General features: G+C 40.2%; 1 protein-coding gene and 1 pseudogene across 1 annotated transcript in view; one reads left to right on the top strand and one right to left on the bottom strand.

Annotated features, from left to right (window-relative positions):
- Window positions 1–9,099: 9,099 nt before the first annotated feature.
- On the bottom strand, window positions 9,100–11,667 carry LOC120364668 (nucleolar RNA helicase 2 pseudogene; annotated as a pseudogene).
- LOC141580586 (uncharacterized) overlaps window positions 11,628–19,027 on the top strand; it is an 862,829-nt gene continuing 855,429 nt past the window's right edge. The window contains exon 1 of the mRNA XM_074382346.1: window positions 11,628–16,854. The gene's annotated coding sequence lies outside the window, so the exon portion shown is untranslated. The remainder of the gene's footprint in view (window positions 16,855–19,027) is intronic.

Genomic DNA, 19,027 nt, shown 5'->3' on the forward strand with positions numbered 1-19,027 from the left:
GGATGCCTAAAAAATATAGATGCTCTTACCCTACCCTGTACATAATATTTTAATCTGGTAGTCAGTTTTCCTAGTGCGGACACCTGCCCTGCTTGCTACATTGCTGGAACCAAATCAGTAGTGATTTTGATTATAGCCTGTTAAACAATATGGAACATGAAGAGAAATGCACATTGCTCTTAACCCCAACCCCCTTCTCAACCCCTATCTTTTTTGTTTCCTTCCTCTTCTCATGTTATTGTGTATTGTTTGGAGAGTTTCCAGATCTTCACTTGGACACGCAAGCCATTGGGAATGAATATGTCAAGTAGGAAATGAAATCTTTTTTATGTTTTCGTAATGGTAACACATGAAAAATGTACTTAAATAAAGAAATTGAACTAATGCATTTCTTTGTCATTTGGGGGCACTATTGTAGCCACATATCCAGGATTGGGATTTGCATGTGGAGATTTCCGTCACTAAAGCTGAATTCTGCCTGTTTCCTGTCCTCTTAGCTGCTCTTTATCAGCTGCTGCTTATCACTTTAAATGATCTGGGATGCTGAAAAGAACAGAAAAAGAGGCTAATAAGGGAACTTAACTTCCTGGGTTGCTTACCATGATGTTTATTTAGGAGACAAATCTCTTTTTAAAAGATTCACCCCATGTAGGACATTAAAAATGCTGATGGTGTTTCCTCATCAATTCCACAACAATATTGCTTTGTTCTTGTATCTATACTGTTGTTCTGTTCATAAATCAGTTTCCATTGGAATTAATTTGTAATGTATCAAAGCGAAGTTATAGTCATTTCTCTTCTCAGATAAAGTGCCAGCCTGGGGCAAAGCCTTATATATCAGCTTCTTTGTAAGGACCCACCTCCTTCTCCTTATGGTACATTCGCCCTTTCATGTTTCTTTTTATTAAATTGCCTTCCTGAGATAATGTCAAAACCATGAAAACTTTTCACTGGTAGTTTGACCAATGTTAGAGTCATGTCACAACGGCATTTGAAAAGAGGAATCTCTTTTCACAAAGCACAGCTGTGTTGTTTGTGATGCTTTGTGTGTTGAATAAGTTTGTCTTTGTCATTTGAATTCCCAGAAAATTTGAATTCTCTGTTGGAAAATTTAGAAAACTATCAATATGAAATAGATTTCCATAAGCTTAAACTAACCAACAAGAAAGAACCCACAACTCAATCCTTCCAAACTTTTCTTTTTTCCAAGCAAGGAAGGTGAAAGCCCATTCTTCTGTCTTCTCTTTGCATCAGCTGTGGGACCATCCACGCAGGCTTCCTACATACACTTCAACCCCTCCCTCTCCCTCCTTCCACTCCTCCAGTTCAGGTGCATTTTCTCATCTCTGTCCTGATTTCTGACATAGCTCCTGAGTGGTCCTGAGACATTGATCACCACCTGCGGAGGTCTGTCTTGCAGACCCTGACTCAATCAACGGATGAATGAATGCACTCACACACACCAGCATACAGTGAATCCGAGTGGGCTAGGTATGGTCATCAGCTGCTTTCAGAGGGAGATTGCAGCTAACCAGCCATGACTCCCTGTACCTCCTCACTTTATTCAGTATAGATTTAATAAGAGAGGTTCCAAATCAACAGGTTTGTGGATAATATGGTTAAAAGAGTGGTTTTACAAATGATAAAAGCTTTTGGTTCTGGGGCCCATAGTAAACACCATTAACAGGTAATGGGCCCCTTTTGACCTTTCCCTGAGAAGACCACCCAGCACAAAGTTTACATGAGTAAACACATTAGAGTAGAAATCAAGGAATGTGGGGTAAACAAACTTAACTGGGGAAGCTTTTATTGTCCCTATATCTTCACCCTTTGACTTATTACTCTAATGTAAGAACTGCTTGCCTTCATCCTGTTCCATCAAAACCTTTCAGCCTTCCAAAAGATTTTAAGACTATAATCTTATAACTTTCCCTAATATTTTCCTAATATTTTGCCAGCTATCCTGAGTGAATCCCAACATGGTTCAACTGCCAAAAGTCTTACTCTTCTCATCTGTCTGAAATGCAGATATGACTCTGTCATTCCCTTTCTGAGACTCACGATCACCATAGGGATGTCGTCCCATCACATCTGCATTCCTGCCCAGACCTTCCATTATCTAGCCCCCATGTTTGTCATTGCTACCTCCCACCACGCCCTGCATTGCACTTTGTACTCGAGTAATCTAGAACTATGTGTAGTTTTCAGAAATATTATGCTATTCCATAGCTGGTGCCTTTGATTATGATTTTTTCTTCTGCCTATAAGATTCTACCCCAGTGGTTTTCAACTGGGGACAGTTTTGTCCCTTGAAGAGACAGTTGCCAATGTCTGCTGATATTTTTGTTTGTCATAACTTGGGGAAGGGTGCTACTGGCATGTAGTGCATAGAGTCCAAGAATGTCATCCTTCTATAGCAAAGAATTATCTGGCCCAAATGTCAATAATGCCAAGCTTGAGTAACCTTGCTCTACCTCTACATTTCCAGTATGATAATTTCTACTTTCTAATTATGATTTAGGCCAGACATCCTTTACTCTAGCAAATTGTCCTTCATCCTTCCTTTTGTAGGATTGAGGAAGTAGCCCTTTGCTGTTCTGTGAAGGGGTTCTCTGTGTATACCTACACTGTATTATTATAGGCCATATATTATAATTATTTTTTATTTTTAATAAAGAAAATACAAGTGTTAACAAATAAGCTGTCAGATTGTCCTGGAATAATGGCTAAATCCCACATTCTTCGTTCATAGCAAAGCCAACAAGTGGTTCAGCTACCACTCCTCAGGCCTAAGATGGAAACAAATTCAGAATCCAGCCCTGTATTCACCTATATATCTGGATGAATTTTCACTCATTGGTATATTCACCTGTATATCCCAATGAGTTGACAGGGCTCAATAAGCCAGTTACATATATCTACAATAAAAAATTTCAAACAGTACAGGAAGAGATCATAATTATACTGTATAAAAAAGCCATAATCTATATGTCTACACAACACTGGGGGGCTTGCAGTCTTCTTTCTTCTTCATATATATATATATATATATATATATATATATATATATACATATACAGACAGACAGACACCAATAACAAGGGCTGAAGTTGAGGCAGCAACCAATTCTTACAGGTTTAGGCTTGGGAGGGTGCAAGTGTCCAGGAATTTATCTATTTCTTCAAGGTTTACTGGTTTATGTGCATAAAGTTGTTTGTAATAATCTCTGATGATGGTTTGTATTTCTGTGGAATCTGCGGTGTTATCCCTTTTATCGTTTTTTATTGCATCTATTTGATTATTCTCTCTTTTCTTTTTTATTAATCTGGCTAGTGGTCTGTCTACTTTGTTGATCTTTTCAAAAAACTAGCTTCTGGATTTATTGATTTTTTGAAAGGTTTTTTGTGTCTCTGTCTCCTTCAGTTCTGCTCTGATCTTAGTTATTTTGTATCGTTTTGTATCTTCTGCTAGGTTTTGAGTTTTTTTGATCTTGCTCCTCTAGCTCTTTCAATTTTGATGAGAGGGTGCCAATTTTAGATCTTTCCTTGCTTCTCATGTGGGCATTTATTGCTATAAATTTTCTTCTAGACACTGCTTTAAATGTATCCCAGAGATTCTGGTATGTTGTGTCTTCATTCTTGTTGGTTTTGAAGAACATCTTTATTTCTGCTGTCATTTCATTGTTTATCCAGTCAACATTCAAGAGCCAGTTGTTCGGTTTCCATGAAGTTGTGCGGTTCTGGGTAAGTTTCTTAATCCTGAGTTCTAAGTTGATTGCAGTGTGTTCTGAGAGACTTGTTTGTTATGATTTCCGTTCTTTTGCATTTGCTGAGGATTGATTTACTTCCAATTATGTTGTCAGTTTTAGAGTAGCAGTGACATGGTGCTGAGAACAATGTATATTTTGTGGATTTGGGGTGGAGAGTTCTGTAAATGTCTATTAGGTTTGCTTGGTCCAGATCTGAGTTCAATTCCTGGATATCATTGTTAATTTTCTGCCTTGTTGATCTGTCTAATATTGACAATGGAATGTTAAAGTCTCCCACTGTTATTGTGTGGCATTCTAGCTCTCTCTGTAGGTTGTTAAGAACTTGCTTTATGTATCCGGGTGCTCCTGTATTAGGTGCATATGTATTTAGGATTCTTAGCTCTTCTTGTTGTGTTGATCCATTTACTATTAGGTAATGCTTTTCTTTGTCTCTTTTTGATCTTTGTTGGTTTAAAGTCTATTTTATCAGAGTCTAGGATTGCAACTCCTGCTTTTTTTTTTTTTTTTTTTTTTTTTTTTTGCTTTCCATTTGCTTGGTAAATCTTCCTTCATCCCTTTATTTTGAGCCTATGTGTGTCCTTGTACCTGAGATGGGTTTCCTGAATATAGCACACCTATGGGTCTTGAATTTTTATCTAATTTGCCACTATGTGTCTTTTGATTGGGGCATTTAGCCCATTTACATTTAAGGTTAATATTGTTATGTCTGAATTTGATTCTGCCATTTTGATGCTAGCTGGTTGTTTTGCCCATTAGTTGATGCAGTTTCTTTATTATGTCAATGCTCTTTACATTTGGTATGTTTTTGGAGTGGCTGGTACTGTTTGTTCCTTTCTGTGCATAGTACTTCTTTCAGGAGCTCTTTTAAGGCAGACCTGGTGGTAACAAAATCTCTCAGGAGCTGCTTGTTTGCAAAGGGTTTTATTTCTCCTTTGCATATGAAGCTTAGTTTGGCTGGATATGAAATTCAGTTGGAAAGTTCTTTTAAGAATGTTGAATATTGGCCCCCATTCTCTTCTGGCTTGTAGGGTTTCTGCCGAGAGATCCACTGTGAGTCTCATGGGCTTCCCTTTGTGGGTAATCTGACCTTTCTCTCTGGCTGCCCTTAGCATTTTTTCCTTCATTTCAACCCTGGTGAATCTGACAATTATGTGCCTTGGGGTTGGTCTTCTTGAGGAATATCTTTGTGGTGTTCTCTGTATTTCGTGGACTTGAATATTGGCCTGCCTTGCTAGGTTGGGGAAGTTCTCCTGGATAATATCCTGAAGGGTGTTTTCTAGCTTAGATTCATTCTCTCCATCACATTCAGGTACACCTATCAAACATAGATAGGTCTTTTCACATGATCCTGTATTTCTTGGAGGCTTTGTTCATTTCTTTTTACTCTTTTTTCTCTAATCTTGCCTTCTCATTTTTTTTCATTGAGTTGATATTCAGTCTCTGATATCCTTTCTTCTGCTTGGTCAATTTGGCTATTAAAACTTGCGTATGCTTTGTGAAGTTCTCATGTTGTGTTTTTCAGCTTCATCAATTCATTTCTATTCTTCTCTAAGCTGTTTAGTCTTATCAGCATTTAGCCAAACCTTTTTTTCAAGATTCTTAGTTTCTTTGCATTGGGTTAGAACATGTTCTTTTAGCTCACAGAAGTTTCTTTTTATCCAATTTTTGAAGCCTGTTTCTGTCAATTCATCAGACTCATTCTCCATCCAGTTCTGTTCTCTTGCTGGTGAGGAGTAGTGATCCCTTGGAGGTGGAGAGGCATTCTGGTTTTGGGTGTTTTCATCTTTTTTGCACTGGTTTCTTCACATCTTCGTGGAGTTATTTATCTGTGGTCTTTGTAGTTGGTGACTTTCAGATGGGGTTTCTGGATGTCCTTTTTGTTGATGTTGAAGTTATTCCTTTCTGTTTTTTAGTTTTTCTTCTAACAGTCAGGCCCCTCTGCTATAGGTCTGCCAGAGGTCCACTCCTGACCCTGTTTGCCTGGTGATCACCTGCAGCAGCTGCAGAACAGTAAGGGTTGCTGCCAGTTTCTTCTTCTATTATCTTTGTCCTGGAAGGATACCCACCAGATGTCAGCCTTAGCTCTCCTTTATGAGATGTCTCTTTGGATATACGGAGGTTGTGGAGCTGCTTGAGGAGACAGTCTGTCCCTTACAGGAGCTCAAGTGCTGAGGTGTGAGCTCTGTTGTTCTGTTCAGAGCTGCTGGGCAGGTACATTTAAGTCTGCTGCAGTGGAACTCATAACTGCCTTTTTTTCTCATGTGCTCTCTCCTGGAAGGTGGGGCTTTATTTATAAGTTCCTGATATGCTGCTGCCTTTTTAAAGAGATGCCCTGCCCAGCAAGGAGGTACCCTAGTCACAGTCTGCCAGCAGAGGCATTGCTGAGCTGCCGTGGGTTCTGCCCAGCTGCTCTGTGAACTTCCTTGTGGTTTGTTTATAGAGGTATAGTTAGAACTGCCTTGGTAATGGCGGTCTGCCTCAGTAATGGTGGATTGCCTCTGCAATGACAGACTGCCTTGGAAATGGTGGATTGCCTCAATAATGGCAGTTTGCCTTGGTAGCAGTGGATTGCCTTGGTAATGGCGGACACTTTTCTCCCCACAGAGCTGGAATGTCCCGAGTCCAACTGTGCTTGTTATGAAACTCTCAGTCAAGAGCGTTTCAGATTGCTGGTCTTTGTGGGGGTGGGACCTGCCGAGCCAGATCACTTGGCTCCCTGTTTCAGCTCGCCTTTTTTCAGTTGAATGGGTGACTCTGTCTCCCAGGTGTTCCAAGTGCCAGTTGAAATGTTGAAATGGTGCCCAGATTTGTGTGAGTTTTGTGCGAAGACCCGCTGTGCTGGCTGAAACATCCATGCTGGAGCTTTGTGGCATTTTCCACCCAGGAATCTCCTGGTCTGTGGGCAGTAAAAACTCATCTGGGAATGTGCTGATCCCTCACCCTCTGCGTTCTTGCTGGGAACTGCACTCCAGAGCTGTTCCTATTCAGCTATCTTGGATCAAGAGCCTCCTTCTTTCTTCTTATGGGAAAATCTTCACATGGGACAGGTGAGTCAGGATGTTTGGAGCTTCTTGGGTACCTCCTGCATTAGGGAGTCTCCATTACTGCAGAAAGCTTCTTGCAGGCCTAGAGTGTGAGTAGACAGGAAGGTCAGCAACAATGCTTTTCTAAACTGGAGCTCAGAAGGAAAGCTCCATTAGCCTTCACCAGACCCACATGACTTACTTTAATGTCAGTATATAAAGGTCTTTTTTGAAGGACTGAGAATTCTTTTTTTTTTTTTCTTCAAAGTATTACTATCTTTATTGTGGTATGGAGTTTTATACATTAGCTCATTTTATAGTAAAAAACATATATGTACAACTGTAGAGAAACCACTGCACAGATAGCTTCAACTTAAATTAGAAAATATTCTCTGTAGAAAATAGTAAAAATCGTAACATTTACCAAGCTAGCCCAACAAGTTCAGTTAAACCAAATAGTAACAAAATACATTATACATTTATAAATACAGGCTGAATTCTGGGATCCAGGAGAAACTTTAGTTCCATTTATTAAAACAGCCATGTTTTAAGTTATGTGAAGTGAAATTTCTATTAATCTTCCCTCTTACTCTTAATCTATGCCTGATTATTTTTCTTTATGCTAAATCCATAATCCACAACATGGTTTTAGCTGTTCTTTTCTAAAGGACGGGTACCATATCCTTTTAATCAGCTTGATAACGTACCCACGCCTATCCAAATAATGAAATAGTTCGGTTGTTATTAAAGCATGCCCAGTATTTGGGCAAAACCAGAATCTAATAAATTACAGTGGCACCTAATACCCATGGCTTGATGGGCAGCCATGAGGAACAAGGGTAAAGTGATAAAACTGTCAAATGAATCAAGGAATAAAAGCCAAGAGAATTCTGAGACCAGAGGGCAAGAAACATCTACAAAGGATTCAAGGAGAGAACTGGAATTCAAACAGAAAAAGGATGTTGCCTCAAGGATCAGGAGGTGAGCTAGCTATCAGAGCCCCTAAGTAAATGGTGATCAAATATGGGGCAGTTAGAGATAAAGACTGGATTAAGCAAGAGAAACCAGGACCTAGAAAGATTCTAGGTGTTCACAATAATTAAATGAAAACAAGACAGACCATGTGGCTTTAAATTTCCTAGCATAGTATGTTCCAGGATTCCCAGTACAGAAAGAATCTCTGGGAATTAATGTGAGAAGATAATACCACTCTGAAGTTCCTGTGCTATGAAGAACGTTTCCCAGAGAAATAGTAACTGAGAAAATCAGGCAGAGTTATCTGGCCAGGGGCTACATCAAGTTCTTCAGTTCCCTCAAAACAACTTAGCCACATATGATTTGTCTTAAAAGGAAGCCTCCAAGCAGCTAAAGCAAACTTTCAACAGAGATTCAGTTTAACAAACAGATGCTATACTGCGGCTTTAGGAACTAGGCCACTGACTACCTAAAACCCCAGCTTGCCCACTTGAAGTTAACCTCTAGAAACATTAGTGATCTATGAAATTTTGACCATTAAAACAATGCTTTATACATGCAAATCATACTTATTCTTCTCTTTGCTCTCCAGTTATGAATTTGTTACCTTTTTGCATTTGATTATTTCCAGTGTGTGTTCTTTGTTTTGTTTTTTTACATACTCTTCAGCAATGCAAATCTGTGCCCCTTACTTCCTTAAGTCCTTCTTGGTAAATAATGTTAATCTTCCAATAGGAAGAAGTAGAGTACATTATCATTTAAGCACAATTTATCCAGCCTTCTTACAAAGAAAGCTATGGAGTCACCTTTTACATCTGAAATACCTGAAAAACCCTGGTTTTCTATTAAAATGTATTTTTATGTATACTGTCTGTGAAGAATTCACTGAAGCATGAATCACCTTATGAGAAGATAAAAAAATATAAAAATGCACATAAATATAGATAATCTATATCAAACATACTACGTCTTCCAAATCTACAGCATACACTGGTATAAACTGTGTTACAACCCAGCTAAATTTGAAATCTTGTTTCAAAACACTGCTCAATATTAAGTCTCAGTAGACAAATAGAACCACATGAGAAACTGTTCAGCAGGTGGCTGAGGAAACCTTAACTTCCAAAGGCTCAAAGTGGTCCTCCAGAGACTGTTACACTCCCTTAGGTATTTTAGAGAAGGACACTATTTAAGAGACACTTTAGAGTATAAAGACAGGTGAACTCACAAAGTATAGGCAGATACATGCTTGATTTTATCTTCTAATCTATAGATAATGCATTAGAATAAAAATGTAATGGATTCATATACCCTTCAAAAGGAAAAACTGATGAAGAAGTAAAAGTAAGTTATAAATGATAATGATCAGAGGAAATAAATTAGATGAAGCTTGCTTGTGTCTGAAAGAGACAGGGACTCAGCAAGTGGTCAAAAGGAAGCACAATATGCTTTTAACTTTGCACGAAAAATAATGTTCAGTTCTATACTGCCAAATATCATTCTCTTTTTGCTATATCAATCTTCTATTTCTAATTATCGACCAAATGCTTTACTGAAACTCTGCTTCTGGCCTTTGTCTTGGGATCTGTTACTGTTGTTGCCACCTCCTGATCGCTGTCCTCGGGGGCCTCTGTTGCCTTCCCGCTGTCCTCTGAATCTTCTGTTTCCGTCCCGCTGTCCCCTGAAGCCTCGACTCCCTTCCCGCTGACCCCTGAAGCCTCCATATCCTTCCCGGGGTCCTTCAAGCTCTGGTTGCTCTGTGGCCACAGAGAGTTGCCAGTGTCGTGAATCATGCCATTTCTCCTGTATTTCTGTTACTGATGCAGTAGGTACATCAAAGCAAACACCCAGCTTTCCTTTGAGAAAAACCATTCCCTTCACTTTGGAATCAATCTCCTCGCCCAGCTGCTCTTTAACTTCTTTCCAAGCATAACTAATATTTGGCATTTCAATTGAGCACCGCAAAATCATTGTCACAAAACCCACATTTGAGTTCATCAAGGAGCGCTGATCTACAGACGTGGCACCTGAAATATGGGCCAGTGCTGCTGCCAGAGCTTCCACAGCTCCCTTCTCCTCTATTAGCTTCTCAGCTGACTGCTTGAAGTGACTAATGGCAGTGGGAGGCACGGAATCCAAAAGCCTGATGGCATCTTTGCTGGAAGCTTTTATTATTTCTGTTGCAGAAGGAATACCTATTCGTTTGAACTTAATTCCCGCTTTTTGCTCCACTTGTACCAATTGATATTCTTCCTTATGCTGATAAAAGCAGATGCACACCCCCGTCCTTCCAGCTCTGCCCGTCCGCCCAGATCGATGAATGTAGGACTCTACATCCTTTGGTGGAGAGCTTTGTATAACCAAATCAACCTCAGGGATGTCTAACCCACGTGCAGCGACATTGGTTGCCACCAAAACTCCAAAACTACCATTTCTAAACCCTTTCAGGGTAATTTCCCTTTGTTTGTGTGGAATGTCTCCATGCAATGACTGGGCATCCTACTTTATAGCCGAATTCTGGGACAGCTCCTGGGCTTCTTTCTTGGTTTCACAAAAGATGATAGTACGTCCTTGATGACCACTATATACTCGGATGACATCCCCAATAACTGCTGCCCTCTGAGTCCAGTGGCACTTAATAGCCAGATGCTCCACAGTTATTGCTGTTTTCTGAGTCTTTTTACCAATCAGGTCCACCTGTTCATATGTAGATTTCATGTATTTCTTGGCAACATTAAATACCCAATGAGGGCAAGTAGCAGAAAAAAGCAATGTTTGGGGATTATCTTCAGAATCTTTCTTGTATGCCACACTTAAAATCTCTTCCACTTGATCAGCAAATCCCATATCCAACATCTGGTCAACTTCATCCAGGACAACATGCTTAAGTTTGGTGAGATCTAGTTTGCCATTCTGTATGTGGTCTTTGATACGACCTGGTGTCCCAACCAAGATACCAATCCCATTCCTCATGCGTTCAAATTGAGCTCCGTAGGGAGTTCCACCATAAAAACAAGCCACTGACAGCTTTTTTGTGATGTCACTGAAGTCTTTGCTTACTTGATTTGCCAACTCTCTTGTAGGTGCAAGAACCAGTACCTGAGGGGGACGGCCTCTTTTCCTGTCTTGCAGTTCCCCAAGAAGTTTCTCAATCAAAGGGATAGCAAAGGAGAATGTCTTCCCAGTTCCTGTCCGCGCCTGTGCAATTAAGTCCTTCCCGCTGTAAACATGATGGAATGTCTTTGCTTGTATAGGAAATAGGAAGGTCACTCCTCGGCCTTTGAGAAGCTTAATGGTTTCTTCAGATATGGGAAAATTAGAGAAAGCACCTTCTTTTTGTTCCACAGGTATTTCCTGCTCTATCTCACTGTTACTTTCTTCACTGGCAGCTTCACTGGGGTTACAGTCAGGTTCAGAATGAGGAAATCCATTCTTCAGTTTGAGGCTTTTCTCTCCAGTTTCTCCATTCATCTCCTTTTCTTTTTTCATCTTCTTGGGCTTAGGAGCATCTATTTCTTCCTCAGAAGGCTCCTCATTTTTTATCACTTTTTTGGTTTTAGAAGAAACGGCTTTCTTTTCAATGGGCTCCATTTTCTTTCTCAAACTTTTGGTTTTAGGAGAAATGTCATCTTGAGATAGTTCCTCTTTCTTTTTTGCCTTTTTGGATTTAGGAGAATTCATGTCAACTTCAGAAGGCTCTGCTTTCTTTTTAACTTTTTTTGCTTTGGGGGAAATAGTTTCTTCCTCTTCTGCTATCTCTTCAATCTTATTAGATTTTGGCTTCTCTTTTTTCTCTTTCTTCTCGGTTTGCTTTCGCAGTGTCTCCACTTTTTTCACTGCGGTGCCTGACTCCAAAGCAGCGTCACTACGGAGTTTTCCCGGCATCTTCAGCACTGATTGCCCAGGCCGACTGGTATTCTTAACCGTGTGGAGAGGAAGAGATAGTTCTGTCCCCTGCGCCCACCCAGCTCTCGTCCAGGACTGAGAATTCTAAGAAAGGTTTTACAGAGGTCAAAGTTCTAATTTGTGATGTGGATGCTGCCTGTACCACTGACTGGACTCATGCCCTGCCCACACCCCCACCAAACACTTGTTATGCAATCCCATTTTTTGGTCTCTTAGTCCTCTTGGTCTGAAAACTCTATTCCTTTCTATGGGAGATTTCTCTGTCTGGGTTTCTTTTGGCTTCTCCCAGGTTGTGAAATGTCTGAGGCTGCATCCTCCTGAGCATTATCCTTCTCTGCCCTTCATGAAGGCTCTGGACTGAAAGGGGCTGTGTCTTCCTACCTCTGCAGGACTTGCTAGCTACCTAATTTTCTGGGCCTGGTATAAAATGATAATGTGAACCCTTTTGTTAAAAAATTATTATGAATTTTGAGATAGTGGCAGCAGAGCCCTAAACAAGAGTCCTTCTCAGCATGACGTCCTGTGTGACTGCACTGGTCTCATGCCCAGGAAGCTGGCCCTGCCCTTCTATGAGAGCTGGAGCCCAGCTGCTGCCTTTACTGGGTCATCTCTAAAAGGGGTACAGTTTTCAAAATCATTAATTTTCCTCAGAGACACTGTAGTCAGTACATTTCCAGGAAAGAACACCCCCTGGCCTGACTCTAACTTTGCCCTTGAGGAACAAAACACAGCCTGTGATGGCACTGAGATGCCTTTGACTCTTCACTATCTGCCTGGATCTGATAGCATCCCAAATGGGAGAAACACACACATTGGCTTCTAATTCTCTCTGGCCCAAGGAATGGTGCTGGTGCCACTTGATTTATTTTGATTCATTCTTTCTCTGACAGAAGCAGAGGAGAGAATTTTTAATTCCTTCTTTCTTGTGTATGTGCTAAAATATACATAACATCAAATATACCATCTCAACCATTTTCAGGTGCCTAGTACAGTGGCCTCAAATACATTTATCCTATTATGCAGCCATCACCACTGTTCATCTCCACAGCATTTTCATCACCCCAAATTCAATTCCTGTTATTGCATCTATTTCCCTGGACCAGAAACCCCTTCAAAGGCTGAGAACATGACTTACTCATCTTTTAATATCTGTGGTCATAGACACTCAAAATGCTTATTTAACTGCATTTACGTTCAGCAGAGATAAACAGAGTAGAAAACTGCCATAGCATTACCTGTGGAAATAATGAAAGCCTGTGACTCAGTGAGTGCTGCTTGCCTTTGTTATCAATGCCACCCTTTCCTTTCCCAGGAAATAATGTGAATAGAGTTTTTCATATGTACACTATTAATATCCTTTATGATGTACTGCTGCCTTCTAATTTATAAAACATTCAAGAATGTCCAGTAAACTGAGTAAAACACAACTAAACAAATAAAGCTCGTGCCTTAAATCCTTTCATCAAAACAAAACAAAACAAAACGCACACACACACACACACACACACACACACACACACACCAAAACCAGAGAATAATTAACTACTAGTATTTACTTGCATTCCATCCTGAATTCCTCCATGGGTCAATTGCTTTTTCAAATGAACATGAATTTTACTTTATCTAAAGTTTTTGTAAGGTAATGTGAGGAAACCACTTTTTGTCTGTTTGAAAACTATTTAGTTAAATATGTCTAAAATGCAGATTTAGGAAAGAAAGGACACACAGTCCAATCGCTGTTCACCTCTTAAAGGATCATCTAAAAGAGTTCAGCAAATATTTTTATATGATACTTTGAAGTTCAGAGGCTAGAGACAAGTTTAGCAAGTTAGTAAAAACAGATGTTGAGGAAATGTTTTGACTGGAGGAAGATGGCCAGGGGGTTCTCATGGTCCTGGATCCAAATAAATGGTTTGAAACGATAAGTGACCAGATGCCAAAGGGAGGAATGTTGCAATTGTTAAATGGAAGTGTACCCAAAAAGAATTATTCCTTTCTGAAAAATTTAAGCAAACAGGTATAGGCCAAAATAAGGCAGCCTATAGGCTTTTTGAAGCAAAGCTGTTCTGATGTACTGTTGTGATATATATTTCTTAGACACATTTTTCATTGCTAGAAAAGACTGAGGGAAAATACACTTGGGCCAAGAAAGGATTCTCAATAGAACTGTCATGAGGAGCAAGCTATATCTCCCCTTTTCTTCATAAGAGGCATCAATATTATCTTCTAGTCATTTTTTTGGATACTCACTGTTATACCTAGGAATTTATCATAGTTCTGAAAGTGTGGGAAAAAATAAAGAACCATTTGTCTATAAGAATCTTGTCATTGGAGTCAACTGATACTCATGTATGCTTACTCAGGAATTTCTTAACATTTGCTGTTGAGTACTATTCCTTTATATTGTGTTCTAAATTATAGCTATGTTAGAGAAAGATTTGTAATTATGTGTATTTAAATTAGGAATTAAACTTTCATATTTTTTAGGATGATAGCTGGTGCAGCATATTAGCCACAAAATTTCAGCTGTGTAACACAATGGGTTTTTCTGGTCAATAGGCAGATAGCTTTCCTCCATGTGGTAACATGGGGACCCAGGCTCTTTCTGTCTTCTGGTTCTGCCATATCCTAGGGTCGGTCTTAAAGTCCTTTTCATGAAACCAGCAGAAGGGGGAAGGCTATGAGGAGAAGGCACGCCAGAATTGATACACATTACTTTTACCCACATTCCATTAGCAAGATCTAGTCAAATGACCACCCCTGAATGCAATGAAGTCTGAAAAATGTAATTACTTGCCAGAACTACTTTTCTGCCTTAGGGAAGAGTTTTTGGTGGGCAGTTTTCCTTCTCTCAGTTTTTTTTTTTTTCTTCATTATTAGCGTAAGGCCGCCCGATTAGTTTCTTTCTATCAGCTAGTTACCGAGCCAACTATTAAATAGAACAACAATGTACCTAGTTATTAAGTAGTAAACTGTGTACTAATAGTGTTTGGGAAGACTGAAATGACTTCTTTGAAGCTATAGATTCATATAAACCCATAAATAAATGGGATCACCATTCTATCAGAGGAGCAATACAGCGAAGAAATAATCCCTATGTTACATTTTTAATTCACGTAGTGCTATAACTATAGTACTTGATCAGAAATAGAAGAGCACGTTTCTTTAGTGAGGGCAGCTAAATCTGTCTATACTGTGGTATTCATAGTCATTATTATTAACAGTAGTAGTACTGAGAGCAACTGATATCTATTGAGCACTTACTGTGTGCTAGGTATTGGGCTAACTGCTATGTAAACAAAATGTCATTTAATCTTCCCCCTGCTTCCAAGAGGTGTGGTCTTTAACTGTTCTAATTAGAAATTTTATGAGCAATAGAAACAGACTCTGGATGACTTAACTAAGAATAGAATTTAATAGAAATATGTAAGATGGCTTATATTAAAGGAAAAAAAAAAAAACAGGCAAGTCTCAGACAAGGCAGAAATACGGGAAGACCCAAGGATCCAGGTAGAAGAAACTAAGGGACCCTTGGGAAGGATCTGCTTCAACTTTTCTTGGCAGGGGTGCCAGGGTACCCTGACTGACTGTCCCACCAGGATCACACGCCATGAAAAATGTGTATGTCTCCAGTGAAAAATATAAATCCTGTTACCAGTAAGGTGAATAGGTAGCAGAGATGGGGTTCAAAATCCAGGGAAATGCCCAGTTTAGTGGAAAAACTCTAAGTTTTGAAGACAGACAGACCCTTGTGTGAACGCTGGCTCTGGCACTGTGCCTGGTGTGTAACCTCGTTGAGCCTCAGTCTCCTCACTTGTAAAACTGGACAGCAGTGTTACCAGAGTGCCAGGCAACATTGGTCTAAGCCTTGTTGCTTGCCGCACAGAAATCCAATCACTGAGACAATGAGTACTGCCAGGGAAGAAGGCTTTTTATTCACGTGACGTCAGCCAGAAAGTTGGGAGATCAGTCTGGATGTGGTGATCCAGTGTTTCAGTTCCTCGCCTGAGGGTCAGTTTCCTGAAGAAGGAAGTCAAATAAGAAAAATGTAAGTTTCAAGTTTTAACACTTTTCAAGAGAGGGCCAATTTGGACAATTTGAGTCCCCTCTTTCTTTTCTTTTTTCTGTTCTTTTTATTTTATTTTATTTATTTATTTTTTTTTTTTGAGATGGGGTCTTGCTCTGTCTCCCATGCTGGAGTGCAATGTCGCAATCTTGGCTCACTGCAACCTTCACCTCTGGGGTTCAAGCACTTCTCCTGCCTCAGCCTCCCAGGTAGCTGGGATTACAGGCACCTGGCACTGCACCCTGCTAATTTTTGTGCTTTTTAGTAGAGATAGGGTTTCGCCATGTTGGCCAGGCTGGTCTTGAACTCCTGACAGCAGCTGATCCACCTGCCTCAGCTTTCCAAAGTGCTGGGATTATGGCGTGAGCCACCAAGGCCGGCCTCAGTCCTCTCTTGCTATTTATCAGTCCCTCAATCATAGGGAACCTGGTCATTGATCCTTCTGGCTGCTTCATGCTAAGGAGGGTCATTATGGAATCATCATGAGGAATGAAAACATTACACCTGCAATTGAAAGTACTCATGAGTATCTGGTTGGCATCTGGCTTGTTGGAGCACCAGGATCTGAGTATTTTTATTAATGGTTTTAAAAACTAAGATGATTAATAACATAGATAAATCTAATTTTAAAATACCGGAGAATATAGAGTGGATCCCCTGGGGAGTCCAAGAGAACAATCCTAAACCTACCAAAGGTATTCCTGATTCATTACATCCTGTGTGCAAAAAGATATGTCTTTTTTTGGAGAGCAATAACAACCTGAAAAGTGCATGTTCCCTTTATGATTTTGCATCTACAGTCTTTGGCTGGGTTTTGAATATCAACTTAAGGCTATCTAAGGTTTCAGAAAACCGTGTTTCCCTGGAAGGATCCTGGAGGCACTAGTTTTACCTGAGTATGATGAATCCATGGCTTGACACCAGCTAACATGACAGATGAGTGAGTGGTCAGCACCACCTCAAAAGAGCTGACCCATTGTGCCATTGTGGTTGCAGCTAGTCTTCACCCTGGTGGAATTTCCAGGTCTTGGACATGGTCTACAGTTTCAAAGAGTGGAGTGGCACTTCTATAAGGAACTGGAGCCTGTTGGAAGAAAACTCTAAGAGACTAGTTGGTATGTTTCCTCACTGTTTTATATATGGTCTAGCTTCTGTTTCAGAATAGAAACAACCCTCAAGTGAAAGGGAGGCTGGAGAAATGGTCCCCACACATTTCAAAGGGGTTAAGTCCAACCCATTTATGGGGGATTCTCAAATCCTCAGGAGGGCAAAGAGCAAGATTTCTTTCCAGGTAAAATTTGTCTTTTGGCAATTGGTGTCTCCTTGGCCAAAAGTGGGTCCAGTTATTCAGAAGGGGGACTTAGGACTTTATTTTTAGTTTTCCCCCTTTTTGTTGCTACATGCCAGAGGCAGCATCCGTGGCCAGACTTTATTTTGTCCTATATTGTTGCCGGGGTCTTGGCCATGTGCCCTAGGTTCATCCTGTCCCTCAGTAACCCTATGGCCGAGGGACTTAGAATCAGAAGACTTGTAGTCAATTAAATGTTCTAGTCCAGACAGAAATGGAAGTGGACAGGCACTCATTAATCCTTAAGGCCTTTAAGTAACAAAAAAAAGCCCCAAAATAAAAAGCCAAAAAGTAAGTTTAATATTCCTGTCATCATACAGCTAGTCCCCATGGCTTGCATACGAAGCATACCAGCTGCTTCGTCTGAGGTACTTCACCTGCCATTGACAGGTGAAACTGAGCAGTTCCTTTTCCCAGGTCAAGCAGCTCTTCGAGTGGCTTTTACCCAGTCCGCAGGGCTGGCTGTTCTCTTGGGAATAATCTCCTGTGTGTCTAATATATATATATATATAGCTCCATCTGTAATTACTCAATTGTGAGCCATGGGTCCTGCATCCACCAAAACATGCTCTTCCACTCTGCAGCATTTAAAAGACATCACTCCCAAATTAGTTACTCTCACAATTCATTTTAGTAAATGTTTCTTAGGAAACTGATGATACCACTCAACAAAATGGTTGATTCACATTATTCCTTCTGGTTTTAATAGTTAGTTACTCTCTACTCTGTTTTGCCCTTCCTCCCACATTGACTACCTTCTTGGAAACCACAAATTTCAGAGGTAATTTTATTTCCTTGGCATAATCTCCCCTTTTGTGGTGGTTTTGAGGCTAGTGATCCGGCTCAGACAGACCCACATCTGAGTTTGGTCCAGCCTCAAGACCCAACCCTGCACTCTTTCACTTCCATTGTAGCTATTACAGATAACAATAAAAAAGGGATTAAATAGTTTGCTTTTTCCTTATTAGTTTGCACTTCCTTTTACATCCAGGGAATGAACTTCCCAGGAGTTGAATTCATATCTAAATTTCACTGGTAACTTTACTTTTAATATCTGAATGCAGCACTGTGGCAGCTCCATGCCACGGTCACCCAGGAATCAAAGGTTACTATAAAAACATAGGTTATTCTAACACAGGGGTCTAGATTCTGGCCTTGCATCAGCATGTTCTTGATATTAATGTTTCAATTTTAGAAAAACTCTTAACGTATTTTACCCCTCAAAATTGTCCCTTATGGCTGGGTGTGGTGGCTCGCGCCTGTAATCCCAGCACTTTGGGAGGTCCAGGCAGGTAGATTACAAGGTCAAGAGATCAAGACCATCCTGGTTAACATGGTGAAACCCCATCTCTACTAAAAATACAAAAATTAGCTGGGCATGGTGGCGTGCGCCTGTAGTCCCAGCTACTCGGGAGGCTGAGGCAGGATAATTGCTTGAACATGGGAGGCGGAGGTTGTAGTAAGCCAAGATTGTGCCAGTGCACTCCAGCCTGGCGCCTCGGGAGGGAGCGAGACTCTGTCTCAAAAAAAAAAAAAAAAAAAAAAAAAATTGGTCCTTACAATCTCATGCCTCTTCTATGATAGTCCTGGGCCTAGAGGGATTCGGTAGTTTGTTTCTGGCCCTGTGACTCATGAAAGCAGTTCACTTTGATTGTCACCTTCTCCTGGGTCTGAAGAAAAGGTTTTGACTCCGTCAATGTTCAAGATTAAGTAGGAGTTGGTGCCATTTTCAGATCCAGGAGTGAAAGCTCTGTAACTTAATGGCACAGGGTCTTCAAAAGCAATACAGAAAGTTACATACATGTAAAAGCCTTAATTCAGTAAATCTCAGTTTTTTAAAGCAATCAAAAAGCTAATAACGATGACACAGAATTTATCTTGATAAAATGTAAAATATTTTTCCTAGGCTAGTTACCAAAAGGCAAAGAAAGATCTTCTGC

This window comes from Saimiri boliviensis, chromosome 1 (assembly GCF_048565385.1).
Source record: "Saimiri boliviensis isolate mSaiBol1 chromosome 1, mSaiBol1.pri, whole genome shotgun sequence".
In the NCBI taxonomy this organism is placed as follows: domain Eukaryota; kingdom Metazoa; phylum Chordata; class Mammalia; order Primates; family Cebidae; genus Saimiri; species Saimiri boliviensis.